Genomic DNA, 14,886 nt, shown 5'->3' with positions numbered 1-14,886 from the left:
TTCTGTTGTTTTCGATGAAGAGGTGAGATTCGGATGAGTTGTACGATCAGATGCGTTTGTGAAAGGCAGGGAAATAACCGCCTTCCCAAGAAGGATTTCTTTTTTTTTTTTTTAATTATTTATTTATTTGTATCTTGTGTACATAGGTATTCTGCCTGCATGTATATCTGTGTGATGGTGTCAGATCTCCTGGAACAGGAGTTATATAGACAGTTGTGAGCTGCCGATGGGTGCTGAGACTCGAACCCGGGTCTTCTGGAAGGGCAGCCAGCACTCCCAACCACTGAGCCCCCACTCCAGCCCCTCAAGAAGGATCTCTAAGGACTTTATGGGCATGGTAACACAATCACTTTAAGGCCGTGATGGGCTGTGGGCTGTGTGGCTCAGAGGTAGAGCTCCTGCCCATCATAACAAGGCCCTTGATTCTGTCCCAAGGGCCACATGGAATTAAAATATCAGAAGTGAGTACTTAAGCCACATAAAGCCATGGGGTGACTTAGTTTGCAAAGCGGGGAAGCACACTCGTCCTGGAGCTGCCCAGATGTGTGCCAATCACACACATGCTGTTTAGTGGACTCTGGGAGTGTTGATACCATGGAGGGGGTCGGACCGCACCCATGTCAGTACAGATCCTATCACATATATTGAATTTGCTGCCCTACTACCTCAGTGCCCCAGTCTCTAAAAGACAAGTTCATGCCACCAAGCCCAGTCATATATAGTCTTGTTTAAAAAATTTGAGAGCTGGGAATAGTGGTTGTACCTTTAATCCCAACACTCAGAAGGCAGAGGCAGGTGGATCTGTGTGAGATCCAGGTCAGCCAGGACGAGAGAGAGAGAGAGAGAGAGAGAGAGAGAGAGAGAGAGAGAGAGAGAGAGAGAACGCCAGCCTTGCCTAAAAAAAAAAAAAAAAGACCATTGCATCAATGCAAGGCAGTGTCCTTAAGACTGGTTTATTTACTTATCTGCTGTGTTTTGGGGTCATGGAGGATCGTTGCCACAAGCTTGGGACATGCTCCTGCCACTGAGTCGAGACGCTCCCCTCACCGTCTCGGAGTCCTTCTGGTTCTTGGTTCCACTAGTTTCTTTTTTTCCATTGCAACATATTTGTTGTGGAAACTAGGGTGTGCGGCAGGTGTACCACAGGCCAGCTTCGAGTCAGTTAAACTGCATTCTTCTGCCCACCAACCGTGACCGGGCACTCATGCATCTGATTCACCTCTTTCTGGGCAGGGTTCCTTCCAAAGGGAGGACCCAAGACCTGCTTGGTTTTACCTTCAAGAGTTTTTGTTTGTTTGTTTTGTTTTGTTTTTTGAGACAGGGTTTCTCTGTGTAGCCCTAGCTGTCCTGGAACTTGCTCTGTAGCCCAGGCTGGCCTCGAACTCACAGAGATCTGCCTGCTTCTGATTGAGGAGGTACTCAGAGTGGGGGTCCTACAGGTGAGTCAACAGTTACCTCACGGAAGCAAAATGTCTCTCTCAATTAGAGACTCATAAGGCCCCAAGACGCCTGAGATGGTGGGGGAAGGAAATGCCCACCTGGACCCTTCAGAGAACATCTACCTGGACTAGTTAATGAGGGTCAGGAGAGTGGGTGAACAGAAGGAGCTGGAGACATGGCTCATCAGTAGAGCTCCCCTAGAATCTTCCACTGATGGGCTCTGAGCATGGGCTAGCTGTATGAGACTGTTTTAACCACCCTTGGGGGTGCTGTCTGCACCTGTTGACTCAGCCTTGAGCCCAGGCATTCAACCCCAAAGAGATCAGGATGAAAAAAGAAAATAAGAAGGCCTGTCATAGGGCATTAGAGCTAGCTTGAAAGTGTGTACTGTTCTTCAAGAGGATCTGAGATCAGTTCCCAGCACCCATGCCAGGTGACTATTAGCCAGCTGAACTTTAGCTCCAGAGGATCTGACCTCCTTGGGCACCTGCACTCATGTGCACATACCCACACACAGACATATATAAACAATTAAATCTTAAAAACCAAAAATGCCAGTCATTCATACTTGTAAGCCCAGCCCTGAAAAGGCTGAGGCCACAGGATGATAGCAAGTTCTTTTTGTTGTTGTTGGTGGTGGTGGTGGTTGTTTTTTTCCCTTTTTTTTTCTTTCAAGACAGGGTTTCTCTGTGTAGCTTCGCGCCTTTCCTGGATCTCTGTAGCCCAGGCTGGCCTCGAACTCACAGTGATCCACCTAGCTCTGCCTCCTGAGTGCTGGGATTAAAGGCATGCACCACCACTGCCCAGCTGATAGCAAGTTCAAGACTAGCCTGAGCTGCATGGTACCTTGTCATAAGAAATGAGAAAAAAAGCTGGGTGGTGGTGGCGCATGCCTTTAATCCCAGCACTCGGGAGGCAGAGGCAGGCGGATCTCTGTGAGTTTGAGGCCAGCCTGGACTACAGAGTAAGATCCAGGACAGGCTCCAAAGCTACACAGAGAAACCCTGTCTCAAAAAAAAAAAAAAAAAAAAGGAAGCAGAGGCAAGTGAATCTCTGTGGGTTCGACATTAGCCTGGTCTACATGGTGAGTTCCAGGACAGCCAGGGCTATGTAGAGAGATGCTGTTTCAAAACATAACAACAAAAAGCCATCCAGGCATGGTGGTGCATGCTTTTAATCCCAGCACTTGGGAGGCAGAAGCAGGGGGATCTCTTGAGTTCAAGGCCAGCCTTGTCTATAGAGCAAGTTCCAGGACAGCCAGGGCTACACAGAGAAACCCTGTGTGTTAGTTAGGATTTTTATTCCTGTGAAGAGATACCATGACCATGGCAACTCCTATAAAGGAAACATTTAATTGGGGTGGTTCGCTTACAGTTCAGCGGTTTGGTCCATTATCATCATGGCAGGAAGCAAAGCAGCATGCAGGCAGACATGGTGCTGGAGCTGAGAGTGCTGCATCTTACAGGCAACAGGAAGTTGACTGAGACTCTAGGCGGTATCCTGAGCATAGGAAACCTCAAAGCCCACCTCCACAGTGACACACTTCCTCCAACAAGGCCACACCTACTCCTGCAAAGCCACACCTCCTAAGAGTGCCACTCACTGAGATTATGGGGGCCAATAACACTCAAACTTCCACACTCTGTCTCAAAAAAGAAGAGGAAGAAAAAGAACAAAAGAAAGGAAGGAAGAAAGAGAAAGGAAGGAAGAAGAAAGGAGGAAAGAGGGCTGGGATATAGCTCTTTCACCCTTTCGATAGTCTGCTTGTACAACATGCACAAAGCCCTGGGTCTAATCCCCTGGAATCCATAAACTGTGCATGGTGGCACACAGTTGTGCTCCCAGAACTCAGGAATTGAAGGCAGGAGGATCAGAAATTCAAAATCATTTTTGATGATATGGGGATTCAGTTACAAATGATTTGAGGCCAGCATGGGTTACATGATACTCTGAATAAAAGAAAGAAAGAAAAAAGCAACAAGAAAGAACCCAGGCATGGTGGTACCTGCGTATAACCCAGCACCCAGGAAGCAGAGGCAGGAAGACAGCTGTGAGTGTGAGACCAGCTTTTTTTACGTTGTAAGTTCAAAGTAAAAGCAAAAGGGATGGCCCCTGTGTCCCTGAGGTCAGTGTGGCAGCTTCCTGTTAACTTCCTGTCTGGGTCCAGAAGTCACCACTGTATCTAAACTGTGCTGGAAGATGTAACATACACATGCACGTACTCACACACGCACTCACTCACTCACTCTCACTCCCCGCCTCCCTGCTGTCTCAATACTAAGAATCAAGGCATCTGCCTCTTCTGTCAGCACTTCCTGTGGGCACATTTGGACATAACTACAACTGAGGCCCCTCTCCAGCATCTGGTCCTCATCTAATCCCAGCATCCCTGGCCCTAATCCTAGGGTCTCCAAAACAAGACACAACCCTGGACCTTTCGCCTCCTGCCTCCCTCCTGTCCCCACTGACTTGCGGGCAGCTGACAAGGAACCTTCCTCTCACAGCTTAGCCACCATGACACCCCTCTGGTTGCTGGTCTGCTGTCTGCTGTCCCTAGGTGAGAGCAGTCCCCCTGGGCAGGGCTGGCCTCAGTGGTTGGAGAAAGCAGAACCTCCCACATCCTGTAACTTTGGCCACTGCAGAAGTCTTCCAGTAACTCAGGTCTGACAAGGGGCTCCCTAGGAGAAAGTTAGCTCCCTAGCCCCCCACTGGGCTTGTGGAGTCTATTCACCCGAAATTCTCTTTCTCCCAATTGCCTCCGCACGCCCACCCTCTGCTGCTGCAGTTCCCTCTGCCAGAATCATGCCTGGCTCACTCGGCAAAACTCCCGCTTCGTCTTCAAAACCTTCCTTCCTGCCGCTCCTCCTCTTCCAGAACCCCCACCCCCTCCTCAAGTATCCTCTTCCCTCCCTTCCCGCTCTCATTTTAGTTTTGAGACAGAGTCTTGCTCTAGAGTCCTGGCTCTATGTAGACCAGGCTGGCCCCAGTGCTAAGACCGAAGGCGCACACCGTTGGACCCAGCTGACTCACCTTCTCTCAGAGGCTGTATCAGAATCTCTCTGGGCCTTCTCTCGGCCTCCTCACTGCCCCAGCCCCTTACTGATCTCTCCTGCTGAGCCAGGTCCACCATGCAGAGCAGGGAATCTGAAAATCCCAGCATGGGGGGGGGGCCTCTTGCAGGTTGGGGCCCAGCACCAGAACACTACAGAACTTTCCCCCAGAGGTGCAGAGGTTAAGAGTTCCTGCTCTGCACGGCGTTAATCCCAGCACTCGGGAGGCAGAGGCAGAGGCAGGCGGTTCTCTGTGAGTTCAAGGCCAGCCTGGGCTACACAGCGAGATCCAGGACAGGCTCCAAAGCGACAAAGAGAAACCCTGTCTCGGAAAACCAAAAAATAAATAAATAAAAAACCAAACTCCTGCTCTGGCCCGAGTCTCGGCACCCTGTGCTTCCTGTGAGAGGGTCACTCTTGGTGAACTGCAGTGTGGACTGTCAGACCCTCAGCTTATCGCCTTGGACATGTCTCTATCAAAGGAGCCCATTGGCTAGGACCCAAACTAGGTAGCTTTCGAACTGCATACTGTGACCAGCGACAGTCAAATCCTGTGCTCTGGACACTGCAGTGCCACCAAAATGGCCAATACCTTGAGCATCACCATGTTCAGTGAGTGGAGGCAGCTGGACATTCCATGCGGGTCCACCCTGGAGAGTAAAGGGATTCTGAAATTAGAGGGATGAATGGACTAGAGCCCTGACCCAGAGCTCACACCCGACCTGTGTGAGAGACACGGACAGACAGACTGCATCTCAACAGGATTCTGGGGCAGCAGCTGCAAAATTAGTTTTCCTGGGGCCACACAGGCATGGGTGTACTTTACATGGATTCTGGGGACTGAATTCAAGTCCCTATGCCTGTATGCCGAGTGCTTTATAGACTAAGCTACCTCCCCAGCCTAACAACCATTTTTGTTTTTAGGGCTGGGACTGGAACCCAGGGACTTTGCACATGCTAGAACCCCGCTCTACCACTGAGCTCCATGCCCAGTTCCCAAATCTCTGGTTTTAACAGATGAGGTCTTCCTCTGCCCCTCATGCTGGTTTCTTAGGGTTCAGTCCAGAGCTCCTGAGCATTTCCAAGATAGAACCATTTGTTGTTGGGAGCACAAAGGTTCTTGCGCTCACAGATAGCACTAGGGGAACCAGGAATGTTAAACACCGTAGGGTTGCGTTTTCAAAGATGTGGTGCACGCCTTTAATCCCAGCACTCGGGAGGCAGAGGCAGGCAGATCTCTGTGAGTTCAAGGCCAGCCTGGGCTACAGCGTGAGTTCCAGGACAGGCTCCAAAGCTACAAAGAGAAAAGAAAAGAAAAAGAAAAAAAAAAAGATATATAACCTATTTTCTGCCCCGAAGGCTGGGAATGGAGGTGACTAATAGCCTGGTGATCCTTATGCTATCTGTAGAGCCCGGCCCAGCGGCTCCCCAAAGCTCCCACATCCAGGACGGGAGGTGGCTAATAGCTCAGATGACTAAGACTCCTCCCCTAAGCCCTTGTGGTGGTTTGAAAGAAAATGGCCCCCAAAGAGAGTGGCACTATTAGGATTTGCTGGAGTGGGTGTGGCCTTGTTGGAGGCAGTGTGTCACTGTGGAGGTGGGCTTTGAGGTCTCATGCTCAAGCCACATCTAGTGTCTCAGATCATTTCCTGTTCCCTGCAGGATCAAAATGTAAAAGAGTTGCCAAGGTCACGGTGTCTGTTCACAGCAATAAAACCCTAACTAAGATAGAAGTTGGTACCAGGGACTGGGAGATTGCTGTGATAGGCCTGACCATGTTTTTGTTTGAAGGAATATGGACCTTGGGACTGTGGATTAGAAAATCAGTTGAATGCTTTAAGTGCTGCTTAATGAATCATCCTAGTAAGAACATGGCAAACAGTGGTCCTTGGTGTGATTTGATGACCTATGGGAGCCTGGTTTACAGAGCAAGTTCCAGAAGAGCCAAGCTTAGGCAGTGAAGGAAACTGTCGAAAACAGAAAGATGGTGAAGATGTAGAACTTGGCAGCTTTGGCCACGTGGTTCTGGCTTTAAGGACAGAAGAAAGGACTATGGAATATTCCTCCACAACTAAGGAAAGCTGGTGAGGCCCAGCATGTGTCAAGGGTGTTTCTGAATGGAAGTGTAGAGAGGCCATTGCATGAAGCTGTGAAGGTGAAGCCTAGATTGTCTTGGAGAACCTAAGATGTTGGGTTCTGCCATGGGATACCTGCTGAGGAGAGCTGCTAACAGGGAATGGAACCAGGCCAAGAGAAAGAGGTGTGTTGTGGTCAACAAAGCTGACAGGAGTTGGAGATGTGGAGAGCATTTCAACATCAGTCATGAAAGTGCAGAGCTTAGAGTTTTCCCAGCTGGTTTTTGGTCTTGCTTTGGTCCAGTATTTCCTCACTAAGCTCCCTCTCCTACATTTTGGAATGTTAACGTATATCCTGTTCCATTATATGTTGGAAGTATGTGATCTGCTTTGTTTTGTTTTATAGGAGATTACAGTTAAGACACTGAATGAGTCTCAGAAGAGACTTTGAACTTTGGACTTTTAAAACATTGTTGAGACTGTTACAGACTGTGGAGACTTTTGAAGTGGGATTCAATGCATTTTTGCATCATGATATGGCTACGAGCCTTTGAGGGCCAGGGAGTGGAATGTGGTGGTTTGAAAGAAAATGGCCCCCAAAAAGAGTGGAAAGTGTGGCTCTGTTGGAATAGGTATGGCCTTGGTGGAGGAAGTGTGTAGTGTCTCGGTTCACTTCCTGTTGCCTGTGGATCAAGGATGTAGAATTCTCAGCTCCTTTTCCAGCACCATGTCTGTCCGCATGCTGCCGTCTCTCCACAGCAACGAAAACCTTAACTGAGACGCCCTTAAGGTAACACATGTATCCGGTCTCTAACACCCGTCTTCATGGAAGAAGCAACATGAACTTTGAGAGAGTTTCGCTGTAATTGTGCCTCCTTCTGCACACAGGATTGTTACACCAGGAAACTGTTCCAAATGGTGCTGTACTTCCACAGGCCGAAAATACACTGCCGGTGCCAGGTTCTAGAAGTTGGAACCAACACTGGCCACGAGGTGCGGCGAACCGGACCTCCTTCTTTTTTTTTTTTTTTTTTTAATTTTTTTTTTTTTAATTTTTTTTTTTTTTTTTTTTTGGTTTTTCGAGACAGGGTTTCTCTGTGTAGCTTTGCGCCTTTCCTGGGACTCACTTGGTAGCCCAGGCTGGCCTCGAACTCACAGAGATCCGCCTGGCTCTGCCTCCCGAGTGCTGGGATTAAAGGCGTGCGCCACCACCGCCCGGCCGGACCTCCTTCTTGCTTCACGCAGATCATGGGTCATTACTCTGCCAGCTCTGGTGTTTGCAGAGACCTCCACAACTTCTGGGTCAGTGAGACGGCTCAGCAGGAGAAGTTGCTAGGGGCCAAGCCTGACAACCTGAGTTCGATCCCCAGGCTCCACGTGGTGGAAGGAGGGAACCAAATTCTGCAAGTTTGCCTCTGGTGTTCACATCTGCTCTTCTCCCACTTACACAATAAATAAGTCAATGGAAAAAAAAAAAGTAAAGCTGAGTGTAGTGCTGCATCCTCCTAATCCCAGCACTGAAAAGGCAGAGGCAGGTGGATCTCTGTGAGTTTGAGACCAACCTCATCTCCATAGTGGGTTCCAGGCCAGTCAGGGATACACAGTGAGACCCTGTCTCAAAAATAAAATACTATGTAGCCAGGTGTGGTGGCGCACGCCTTTAATCCCAGCACTTGGGAGGCAGAGACAGGTGGATCTCTGAGTTTGAGGCCAGCCTGGTCTACAGAGTGAGTTCCGGGACAGCCAGGACTACACAGAGAAACCCTATCTCAAAAAACCAAAAACTAAAAAGGTAATAAAATAAATAGATAAGAGAATAGGGGCTGGAAGAATGCCTCAGCCATCAAAGGTTAGGCTCAAAACAAAAAGGCAAGAATAGAAAGTTAGATGTAGTGGTATTACCAAGAGGCCCTGCTACTAGGAAAGTGGAGGTAGGAGGATTGCTTGAGGCCAGCTATCCAAAGCCAGCGCAGCATAGCAAGACCTTATCCCAAGGAATTAAAAAAGAGACTGGCAAACATCAGGACACACTGCTCACACATTGGACACAGGTGACCAATCTGAAATGCCTTTGATAGGTCGTGTGGTATATAAGTGTGACTGCGTGCCCTCCATGTGTCCATGTCTGTGTGTCCTTCCTTGTAGGTCCACACAGGTGGCTGTGTGGGAGTCTCCATGAATGTCTGCATGTGCAGTGGGTGTGTGTTTATGTGCCTGTATTCATGTGTGTTCCTGTCAGGACATTTATGTCTGTGCGCTTCCCTCCATCCCCATTCTCCCACCACCACCCCATTTTTGAGACAAAGTCTTACATAGCCCAGGCAGAATTCACCATGTAGTGGGAAGGATGATGTTGGATGACTCTCCTCCCAACTCTCCCCCCCATTTTAAATCACAGTTATTTGTGTGTGAGATGTTGTAAGTGACGGTCAGAGGACAGCCTGTGGGAGTCAGTCCTCTCCTGTGGGTCCACGTGGGTCCTAAGCATTGCTCTCCTGTCCCCAGATTGGCGGCACCTGCCTTTACCTACTAAGCCATGTGGCTGCCTGCTCCACTTTTTTTTTTTAGAAAGATTAATTTTATTTTGTCCCTCAAATCTGGAACAGTCATGTGGTAACAAAAGGAAACGGGTTCGTAAGTTAATAAACAATCCTCCTTTAGCAGTAAACACATTTGCAAAGAACTAACATTAATATTTCTAAAGCGAGGCTATTCATCTTTCCTTTTTGTGTAAAACATGAAAGTCCGAGGAGATCGATCCTGAGACCTATGCCATTCTATTTGTTTTATTAAACGGACTCTCCAGTCATTTTTTAAACATCACTTTCTGAAAGTCTCCTTTAATCTATTCATGTGTTAGCTCACAGTCAAAGGATTGAAGGCAGCTGCTCAGAGAATAATCAGGAAAATTCAAATAGGTGTTATGTCGTAGTAACCTTTGGTCTCAGAATCCTAACGGCCACCTACAGCTGTGGGACAGGAGGAACATCCAGACTCTCGTCACTCAGACTCTGCCGTGGGCTCTGGAGTAAGAGGTGGCCCCATGGCCAGCATGTGCGTTGAGTAAAGGTTGGTAAAAAAATGTCATTAGCTTTAGCACCATTTTCTCACAATAGTCTTATCACAATAAAATACTGAATATCAATGACCAGGAAATATTACTACTGAACTGAAGACGGCTGTACACAAGGACCTATATCATATTTGGTGGTTTTAATTTCTAGTGTTCAATGAAGAATGGGAATGAGATTGCTGGCAAAGGAGAATTCCTAGGAAAAAGAATTCTCTTTTGTCCCCCTGGAGAGGACATCACAGCCCTGCCATGCAGGGCCAGTGACTGTCCCTATATGTGGATTGTGCTCCCGCCAGGGCAGAGAGGGGACAGCTTAAGGACAGATTATCAAGGGCTGGAGGATAGTTATATTGCCCTTATAGTCAGCTCACTGGACTAGTAGCATTCATGATGAGTAGTTGCTGTTTATTTGGTTAATTCATTCATTTCAAAAATCTACTATGTGCCTATTATGTCCCAGACCCTGTAGCAGGCATCGGTGTAAGCCGTGAACAAGGCAGCGGTGGTGATGAGGAGCACCGTTTTTGTATCTCTCTGGGTTTGACACTCTCTGAGGCTAATCTGGATGGCGTCACATTGGGAGGATATAAGAGGGTCTGAGAAAGGGTTGAAGGTCAACTAGTGTATCCTCATTCTTCCACCCCAGAACTCCAATACGAGGCAGTGAAACACGGAATGAGAGGAATAAGGATGGTACCTCCTCGGCTTTACTAAGGCCAACACACGAGACACTGGCCACTCCCTTTCTCAAACTGCCCCATCCATCACCTGGACAAAGGTGCTTTCCTGGATTTTCTCCCCACTGCTTGAGAAAGCAGCATAGATCATGGCGTATTGGGAGACCCAGCCACAATCTTGCTGGATTCCATGCAACTAGAATAAACCTCCTGAGCTACAGACCCACAACTCCCATGAGCATGGCCACAGAATGACCGGTCCACCTTCTCTGGGCAGGGTTTGGGACTATCCCAGTGCTCAGAATGCTTGGAGAAGAGGAGAAAGTGACCTCAGGCACAGAACAGTGACGTCTAAAGGCATGACAGGGCTAGGGCCACACAAGCTGGGTGGCAGGAATCTAGACAGAATGAGCAACAGTAGGTGGGGGTGATAGAATAAGAGCACATTTAGTTATTGTGCAAACCCAAACCAAGGCTCAGGCATCCCTCCATGCTGGTTTACTGCCATGGGCTTTATTCTCCACAGTGAGGTGAGTAAGTGAGGGTGAGCCGGCAGGTCATGGATGTGGAAAACTTGAATAAGACCTCACAGACAGGGAGCCCTCACAGTCAGCAGAACCACTGGAAATCATCTGCTCCCTGCCTTTGTTACGTGTGTTTTGCCAATAAAACTGGTTATTAGCAGAGAGAGTTCTAATGACTGACTTGTGAGGCAAAAAGAGCCAGCTGCTCTGGCCTCCAGGACTCAGGGATAGCCTTCTATGTCCAGTTCCCAGCGTTGGCCGTTTAGGAAGCAAGAAGAACCCAGTCACCCTGGCCTCCAGACATGAACGCCAGCCAACATCAGGATCCATCCATCTGGATTTTACTGGCTTTTGAAATGTACTGTGGGTTGAAACTGGACTCCTTTGATGGATTATGTAGCCTGAGGGCCAGGTGAAGGGGCTAGAGTTATTTAAAAAAAAAGAAAGAAAAAAGCCAGCAGAGTAGGGCCCAAGGTCTAGCCTGCAACATGTGCTCCAGCCTCCCCCGGACCCTACATCCAGGGGCTCCACACACCGGTATCCTTGGGATCACAGCGGGGGTCCAAGGGTGGGAAGTAGGAAGGCACAGAGTGCTTGTGGTAGTACTGCAGGCAGGGAAGGAGCTTCAGGACGATGTGGGGATGCTCCTGGGACAGGTCGTTTTTTTCTTCAGGGTCCTGATTGATGTCAAACAGCCAGAGTGTCTTGGTTGATGAGTCCAGTGAAGGTATCTCAGAAACGTTGGATTGAGATGGAGGCAGGAACCAGTAACCACAGCCTGGGTGGCCCGTGAGGAGTTTCCAGTTTTTGTGTCTAATCCCAGCGTGGACAGGTGTGTTAAGGGCAGAGTATTCTACAGGAAAAGAGGCATTCTCTGCGGTAGCCATGCTCCAGCCAGGACACGGCAAACTGTCCAAAAGTCGCGATCGATGTTGTGCAGCAGCTCCACTCTGGGGGAGGGGTGGGCTTCCTTCACTGATGGTCCTCCACACATCGAAGCCATCCAGAGGCTTGGTACCGTTGGTGCTTCCCCCGGCCAGATTCGCCAGAGTTGGAAGCCAATCTGAGATGTGGATGAGCTCCCGGGTCTTCACGCCTTTTTGTTTCAGCAAGGGGCTTGCCGCAAAGGTCACTCCACAGATGCTTCCTTCCCACAGGGTCCATTTCCGTCCTCGAAGTGGCCAGCTGTTGCCCCCAGACAGTCTGCCCACCATTGTCTGTGGAGAAGATGAACACGGTGTTGTTCCAGAGCCCGTGGCTTTTCAAGGCTTCGGTGACGTTTCCCACTGCTTCATCCATGAGGGACACCATCCCTGCATAAATCCGTCTGTGCTTATCTTGGATGAAGTCATATGGCTTCATGTATTCCTCAGGGACCTGAAGGGGATCGTGGACAGACTGGAGAGCCAGGTAGAGGAATAGCAGACTTCCACATTGCTGTTCACCACTGACGGAAGTCAGGACAGGAACTCAAACAGGGCAGGAACCCTCGGGCAGGGGCTGATGCAGAGGCCATGGACGGGTGCTGCTTACTGGCTTGCTTCTCACTTCTTTTTTTAAAATTTTTTATGTATTGACTATATGCATGTCTGTGCATGACGTGTAAGCCTGGTGCCCACAGAGGCCACAAGAGAGCGTCGGATGCCCCAGAATTGGAATTCATACAGTTATGAGTTGTCATGTGAGTGTTGGGAATCACACCCAGGTCCTCTTCACCACTGAGCCATCTCTCCAGCCCCTGCCTCAACCTCGAGTGCTGGGATGACAGATGTACACCGCCATGTCTGGCTTAACAGGTACTGGGATGAACTCCAGCTCTTCATGAGTCCTAAGCAAGCACTCTGACAACTGAGCCGTATTCTTGGTCTCTCTTTTCAGTTGTTTGAGGCAAGGTCTTGTTGTTATGTAGCCCAGGCTAGCCTAGAACTGGTGATCCTCTTGCCTCTGCCTCTTGTGTGCTAGAGACACACACTCTAACTCAGGCTCTCTCAGCTCTGGCTGTGTGTCTTTGGGAAAATCACTTCACTTCACTGGTCTATGTTTCCTCATCTGTAAAAGGGAAAAACAATTAGGTTTCAGGAGCTGTCTGAAGATGGCTGACACACGAACAGTGCAGAGCGGTGTACAGTAGGTGTAGTGATAAATGTATGCTTTTGTGTGTGTGTGGTTTTGGGAATTTCTAAACAGTCTTATCAAATAAGAAACACAGAGCCAAATACAGAGGTAAATAGCCAAAGAGATCAGAGAGCCAGGACTACCTTATCTTACCACCTCGAAGCCATAGCTTCCCCAGAGAGAGCTTCTTCCTGTTTAACCTGTGTTTTTATTGCTTTCCTGTTCTGCCTTCTCATTGGCTCTAAGCCCAGCCACATGACTTCCTCATCACTGACTGTCTATACAGACCTCCAGGTCTCTATGGTTAGTACTGGGATTAAAGGCTTGTGTCACCAAGCTTGGCTGTGTCCTTCACCACACAGAGACTCTGCTTGCCATGTGATCGGATTAAGGGCATGTGCTACCAATGCCTGACTTCTCTTCCTGGCTAGCTATGACCTCTGATCTCCAGGCAAACTTTGTTTATTAACATACTAATAAAATCACATTTTAGCACAATTAAAATATCACCACAGAGTTTCACTGTGTAGCCCTGGCTGTTCTGGAACTCACTCTTTAGACCAGGCTGGCCTCTTTTTTGTTTCTTACAGTGATGGACAGTGAGACCATAAATGGTCAACTTTCCCCCCACTGTAATGTCCTTGGAAACTAAATATCTTTTATCTTAGTGCCTGGTGCAGGAAATTCCCCTTTGTCCACTGAATGTTTCTGGAATAACCGGAAAGGGGCTGAGGATACAGTTGAGCAGTAAGAGGGCCTGCCTAGAATCCCCCAGGGAAGAAAGGGCTGGGAGCTAAACTCAGTGGTAGAGTCCTTGCCTAGAATCTCCCAGTGAGAGGCTGGGCCATGGCTTGGTGGCATGCCTGTGACAGGGTATACAAAAAAGGTCCAATTAGTTCTTTTTCTTTTCTAATAGTTCTTCAGTTGGTATATCCTGTCTCCTCCCAGTTCTTATGGTAGGGGTCTCTGGACTGTGCCTGCCCTTTTCGGCAGGGTTCCTGAGCGTGTTGAGCTGCCCACCCCCCCATTCCCCTGACAGCCCATGGGCAGAAACCTTACACCACACGGCCAGGTTGTGGGTGTAGAGCCTTGGGACCCGCCTCAACATGGTCGTACTCCATGGGGAGGGAGAGTTGACCTGACAGCTCATGGAAGATGAGGGAACCTTACAGAGGTCACAGCCATAGTGTTAGAACAGAAGCAACCACGGGGCCAGTTTCTCCTGCCATACAGAACTGGACCTCCAGCCACAGGGCTAGGGCTATACCAGAAGACCTCAGCCCCAGACAGCTTCAGACTTCCAGTAAGGGAAGGGGTTTGAACTGAGCCAGAACAGTGGGTATCCAAGCTGAGAAGATACATGCATGCCATTGCGCAGGACTCTAGAGATGAGTGGAGAATGACTGTGGCCATGAGAAGGTTCTTGTCAAGGCACTACAGGTGTGATGCAGGTGTAAGGCAGGTGTGAGGCAGGTGTGCACGGTGCAGGATAAAAGAATCTATGCTGAGGAGGACCCTGGGTGAGTTGACTCCATATCCCTAGTCTGGCCAGTGAACTCTCCATACCTCCTAAGCCCCCCAATCTTAGAGGTAGGGACGTGGAGGCTTGTGGACTGCTTCCTGGATGGGCTGTTCCTGACTTCTGAGGCCGGTCCAAATGATGTTGGGGGTCAAGATGCTCACTACTACAGTCTAAAGCCACAGGGACACGCTCCAGCCAGAGCCACCCCAACAGCTGGCCAGAACCAGGAGGGTGTCAAACAGACATCTGTAATGTGAGCCGCAGATGTGGAAGTGTGGAGGCCTGGGAGAACTTGACAGTAAGAATGGGACAGGGGTTTATGTTCAGGCTGTCTGAGTATTATTTCTCCTGCAGTTGTACATAAAATGTTTTTATATTAAAAAAAGGACAAATACTATAAAATTGTATTA

At 48.9% G+C, this 14,886-nt stretch overlaps 1 pseudogene; it reads right to left on the bottom strand.

Annotated features, from left to right (window-relative positions):
- Nucleotides 1-10,808: 10,808 nt before the first annotated feature.
- LOC128102466 (arylsulfatase B-like) lies at nt 10,809-14,062 on the bottom strand (annotated as a pseudogene).
- Nucleotides 14,063-14,886: the final 824 nt, after the last annotated feature.

The sequence above is a fragment of the Peromyscus californicus genome, unplaced genomic scaffold, assembly GCF_007827085.1.
Source record: "Peromyscus californicus insignis strain IS unplaced genomic scaffold, ASM782708v3 Scaffold_11__1_contigs__length_118956290, whole genome shotgun sequence".
Taxonomy (NCBI): domain Eukaryota; kingdom Metazoa; phylum Chordata; class Mammalia; order Rodentia; family Cricetidae; genus Peromyscus; species Peromyscus californicus.
This window is presented reverse-complemented; position numbering and strand designations above follow the sequence as displayed.